A 6,387-nucleotide genomic window follows, 5' to 3' on the forward strand; every position below is an offset into this window, starting at 1 on the left:
GTTTACTTTTAGGTAAACACCTGTTGTCCGGGTGTTTGTGGATTTCAATGGCTTCCTTGTGCATTCTAACCTGATAGTTGTTGGCACGGTCCTGAATTTCAGTGTTTTCAAACAGCATTTTATGTCCAGGTTGGTTTATAACATGTTCTGCTACTGTTGATTTTTCTGGCTGGCCCAGTCTGCAGTGTCTCTCGTGTTCCTTGACTCGTGTTGGAACGCTGCATTCTGTGGTCCCTATGTACTTCTCCACAGCTGCATGGTATGCAGTAAACTCCTGTGGCCGTGAGGGGGGTCTCTCCTGTCCTTCACTGAGCGCAACATTTGCTGAATTTTCTTGGCCAGTCTGTAGATCATTTTGAAGGTTGTGTTTCCTCATCAGTTTCCCTATTCTGCCTGTGACACCTTTGATGTATCATAAAACCCCAACAGTTTAATATATACACCCCATATAATGCTTTCTTTCTTTTGAAAAGGAGGTATGATGCCAGCCACAGATGGTGGCAAAACGTCAGGAATAAACTCTTCTAGAACATAGCCACATAGCCTGAAAAACCCACAAAATCTACCTTGTTTGTTGCTTAGCAGAGTGCAGATCTGAACTCATGTCTGTTGAACACATGATTTATCTAAGTCTAAATTTACTCCCCCCCCCCCACCTCAAAGATGTGGAAGCTTAAAAAGGACGGAGCAAAACACAAGATCCTTGTGAAGAATTTAGAATTCATACTGAACCAGCCTTCTCACTTACCGCCTACAAAAGAGTAACAGAAGGTACTGAAAATCTATATCCAAAATGTCCAAATATGCTCAATATCCATGAAAAGGCAATGAACACTTTATATCTATTTGGGAGTTCAACTTACAATCCAGCCTTACAAAGAGTTTTGTTTTTTTTGCCAGTGACATTACTGATTTGTTCTGTATGAACTTAATGGATCCAACTACAGCAAAAAACCAATAATGTTGCAGATTACAACATTAATGCACCATTTTGTTTGCAGAGAAATAGGCATGCTCTCTAGGTCAAGGATTGCTAACAAGAATGCATGTAGTGTTTTCACCTATCACAGCATACAATACCCATACCACTACATCACAAGATAGTTCACCAGTCCCGTCATATTATATCCAAGTCCCTTGCTCTCCACCTCTTTTGTTCCACACATTTGGAGTAAGTCACTTTTCTCCATGAAATCTGAGAAACTAACAAAGGGTTCACAGAATATTAATATCACTCTCAACATTTTAAGTAAAATGCAAGTTAGCTATTTAATACATGCACTAACAATAAAATCATTTTAAAAAGCCAAACAACCAACTCATTTGAATCTCTGTATTATGGATACAAATATGTTTTTTGGTTATTTGTGATTATGCACAATTATGTAATACCATCTACTGGAGCAAAAGACAATGCTCCCAACTCAAATGGCCCACATTTCTAACCATCAAAACCTTGTATTTCAGAAGACTTGCTACATTTGCTTCATTTATGATATAAAACACTAATTACTGTAGTGATAACCATCAACAATTTTCCCCTCTCCATAATACAGTTTACACAGGACAATTTTATATTTTATTAATATTATTATTAACTTTTATTTATAAAGTGCTGTAAATTTTAATGTGGAATTACAAGTGTATATATTAATCCAGTGGTTCGCAAGCACAAAGCAGGACCCCCAGGATGGGCATGAGACCTGCTGAAAGGGCCCTGATCCCTTCCCAAACCTCTTCTGTCCTGGAGGGGAAGAAAAGGCAAGGAGGGTGTGGTTGGAGCCTTGGCCTGAGGGAGGAAAAGGAGAGCTATTCCCTTATACAATGTTAAAATATGAATATACATGAATGTGTGGTTGGAAATACGCACACTATAAGTGTTAAAATATTAATATTCGTGTGTGAAAATAAATACACTCACTGAACAAAATATCTTCATCCACACACTATGTCAAGTGGGGGAGGCACAACATCCAGATGAAGATGTAAAGGGGGCCACACAGGTAAAAAGTTTGAGAGCCACTCTATTAATCTAAGGGTTTGTTTAAAAAACATACACTGAGTCTTATAGCAATGCCTCTTAAACAAGTTCTATCCCTAGATATACTTTAAACCATGCAGTTAATAATAGTAATCATGTTTTCAAATGGAGTTCTGCTGAACAACAACCAATCCAGATCTCACTGCAGAGGAGCCTGAGAGGCCAATCCAAGCTCCTCATTACCTCCATTTTGAGCATAACTATGAAGCATGAGTTTACATTTCTAGGGCCTGTTACAGACAGCCAAAATAAAGCTGCTTCGAGTCACAGTGAAGGTATGGTGTTTCAATGATGCATGCGTCTTAAGAGTCCAGAAGTCGCACCAAAGCCATGCTCCAGTCCGACTTCTGGACTCTTAGGACTCGTGTGGCTTCTGGACTCTTAAGACGCATGCATCATTGAAACACCATACCTTCACTGTGACTCGAAGCAGCTTTATTTTGGCTGTCTGTAACAGGCCTATGAGTGTTTTTACCTTTTTATTTGGTCCTCCCTTCTTTCCCAGAACACCCTCCATTCTGAGCCTAACTAAGAAGCATGGTTTTATCTTTCTATGATGTTTTACAGCATTCCCCTCCCCAATTTCCCTCAAATCCTTCCTTGACTGACGGTTGCACCTAGGTTTTTAGAACCCCAATGTATGGTTTGCCCTTACTATGCCCCACGAAGCCCTGTCATGGATGTCCCAAGGGCTTTAATAGGTTGTAAAGATCTTAAAGTGGTTTTTGTGTTGGTTTTGTGGAATTTAAGTTATGGACTGTTTGGATAAGGAGATAGAGGATTTAATTCGTGTTACTGGTTATTTTATGAGTTCTGTGTCTTGTGTAACGCTGCCTCCAATCCACTGGGAGAGGAGGGGTGCAAATAAATCATCATCATCATCATCATCATCACTACTACTACTACTAGTACTACAAACGTCCTCCATGTCATCCTTCTGCCCAGAAGGAGTTCCCAAGCGTCTTCCATCTTGAGCACAACTAAGGGGCATGGGTCCATCCTTCTATATGAAGTGCTCTCAGCCTCTTATTGATTGATTCAATCTGGCCATGGCCTCTTTTCTGTTCTTGTCTCCCTCTCCTGGGGGTTTTAATTGTAATGTTTTTAATGCTGTGAATCCACTCTGAGTCCCATTTCTAGGGAGAAATAGCAGGATATAAACAAACATAATAATGACAGTAGTAGTAGTAGTAGTAATAATGATAATAATAATGCCCTCCATTTTGGGGTGGTGCCTGGGCCTTTCTCCTTGGCAGTGGAGACCCTGGAAGAGGGAAAGGCTGAAGTGGAGGACGCGTCCTGGAAGTGGAGGACGCCCTCCATCCCGCCCTCCTCCTCCTCTGTCCGGATGGCCAGTGCCAACGGGGATGCTTCGCCTGAGAGCCCCTGCCTGGCAGAACGGGGCTGGGCTGAGGGCCCTTGCGGCCTCTTCCAGCTCTATGGCTCTCCTCAGCCTCTGCCCCCTCCACTCCCAGGCCCTGTTCCTGGAGGCCCTCCGAGAGGCCTAGGGCTCCGTCGCCCTCTCTACCTTGGTCTCCTTGACGTGCTGCTTGACGCCTTCGGGGTACCACTGGACGCGGACGTAGCCCCGCCGGAGGGGGCTCCCGCGGCCCTCTTCCCCGCCGCCGCCCCCGGGAGCCCCGGCCTCAGAGCCGCCGGAGCTGGCCGCCCCTCCTCCGGGGCCCTGTCCCTGTCCCCCTCCTCCTCCTCCTCCGCCGTCTTCCTCCTCGGAGTCGGAGTCCTCCCCGTGCATGACGCGGACCAGGCCGAAGCGCACCGAGCCCCGGTAGCGCCCGGAGACCAGGTCGTGGGTGAAGAGCAGCCGCTGGGAGACACTGCAGCTGCCGGGAGCTGTGAGGGCGGGCGGCGTCGCCAGAGCGGCGTCGGAGGGCTCCGCCATGGTGACCGCGGCTGGCAGAGGCGGAAGCAGGAGAGGAGAGGAGAGGAGCGGAGGAGGAGCAGCAATAGCAGTGCACCGCCCGCCCACGCAGCGCAAGGGGCGGGGCTTAGGCACGCCGGGCACAGGCCACGCCTCTCCTCAAATAGCGGCGCGCGGAGCATGCCGGGAGGCGGAGGGGAGGGGAGGGGCGGGGCTAGTTCGTGGTTACTCACCTGAGGGAGAGAGAGAGAGAGAGAGCGCCAATTAGGACCCGAGAGGGAGGGAGGACCCCATTATCAAATGCTCTAAGGAACGCCTTGCGCCATCCAGCAACAGAACAATACACGCAGACTAACGTGGAGATCATCCCTCCTCCCTACCCAGGGTCACACAATAGATATAGATACACACACACACACACACACACACATATACTCATGGCTCCATTATTTACGGGTTTGATTAATATGTTCTCTCTGGGAATGTCTAGGTCCTCCTCCAGAGCAACTCTATGGTCAACTTTAACTAAAAGTGGCACTGAAAGGCCCAGAGATGCCTAGAGAGACTGTTCTACTCGGCATCTGCAGCCCCTCCAGGGAAGCTCTGTGGCTTCAGTGTCTGTCAGACGTTGGCCACAGAGTTGCCCTGGAGGACCTAGAGGTTCCTAGAGTGTCCTCATGGTGTTTTTGTTACTTGCTGTATTTCCACATTCTTTGGGGCCTTGTGCCCCTAATCCTAGCAAATCTCTCTCTCTCTCTTCCATGCCAGCATTCTCTGAAGATGCCAGCCACAGCTGCTGGCAAAACGCCAGGAATAGACTCCTCCAGAACATGGCCACAGAGCCTGAAAACCCCACAAAAAATATTAGAAAACACTCCTAGGGATGAGAACCCAAGCGTTGCTCAGAAAAAGCCCAGGGCAGTAGCCGTGCTGGCCATATAGACCAAGCCCAATAATAATAATAATAATAATAATAATAAATCCCCACCCAACAGTGATACCGCTACCTTTTATTGGCCAACCAAACGCACAATACACTCCTATCTATTCAGTCAGGCTCAGAATGGAGGGCATTTGTGTTATATTAAAGGGAGATCAAAATATAACAAATGCCAACAGACAGACCTTATTAGAAAGAAGGAAGATAAAGAAGATATTATAGAAGTTTCTCTTTTATTATTCTGTTTGTGTTATAAGCCATTCAAAGGCTTTTGATAGATGTTTTGTACTTTTTTATGGTTATGTTTTTAAAGAATTATTTTAAAACTAATAAAGATTATTAACCCAAAAAGAATGGAGGGCATTTGGGAATCCCTCCTAGACCAAAAAGTTGGAACTGAGGCCATTCGAGGGGGAAAAAAAGGAGAGCATGGCCAAATAAAAAGCTAAAAACACAGAAATGGTAAATGCGCGTCTCTTGGTCATGCTCAAAATGGAGGGCATTTGGGAATTCCTCCTGGACAAGCTAAGATGGACGAAACAGAGGTTATCATACTGAGATAAAGAGAAGATATGAATCATTAGAGAAGATAATAATGCTGAGGATTCTAATAATGATAACAATAATAGTATTTCTTACCTGCCTCTCTCCATGGATCGAACCAAATAACAATAATTAAGGAACACACAACATCAGTTAAAAACACAACAGTTAAAACACATCAGTTAAAAAGGACATATAAGCTATGAAGTGGGCCCCTGGTATCTGCTGGGGTTTGGTTCTAGGACCCCCTCCCTGTGGATACCTAAATCCATGGGTGCTCAAGTCCCATTAAATACAATGATGTAGTAATATGGTGTCCCGTATATAAAATGGCAAAATCAAGGTTTGCTTTTCGGAATTTATATATATGTAGGGTTGCCATAGTGCCGGACCTCGAAACAGGGAAAATGTAGGACAAAATTTTCAAATGTAGGACACACAAAGTGTGTCCTACATTTCAAAATTTTGTCCTACATTTTACCGTGATCGCGGTGGGGAACGGAGGCCAAGCGGCAAGGGAAAGCCTCCACTTAAGGAGGCTTTCCCTCCCCGCCTGGGCCCCGCCGCGATCGGAGGCCAGCATCAGGGCCTCGCCTCGTTCCTGGCCCCCACCGGGACCAGGAAGGAGGGGGGAGGCTGGCGGCGATCACCCCGGCCTCTCCTCCTTCTTGGCCCCTGCCGGGACCAGGAAGGAGGGGGGAGGCCGGCGGCGATCACCCCGGCCTCTCCTCCTTCTTGACCCCCGCGGAGGCCAGGAAGGAGGGAGGAGGCTGCAGGGAGGCGGGGAGGTTGGAGCGGCTGCACCCAAGAGGCGCCGCCTCCCTGCAGCCTCCTCCGCCTCAGGCCTCGCTGCCCTCCTCTTCCTCCGTGTGGCCATGCGCGGGGGAGGAGGAGGAGGGCAGCGAGGCCCCAGGGTTGCCCAGCAACCCCGCTGCAACCGGGCTTTTCCCGGTTTTTGGCTGCACCCGTGCCGTGACCAGGCAG

Source organism: Sceloporus undulatus, chromosome 2 (assembly GCF_019175285.1).
Source record: "Sceloporus undulatus isolate JIND9_A2432 ecotype Alabama chromosome 2, SceUnd_v1.1, whole genome shotgun sequence".
NCBI lineage: Eukaryota > Metazoa > Chordata > Lepidosauria > Squamata > Phrynosomatidae > Sceloporus > Sceloporus undulatus.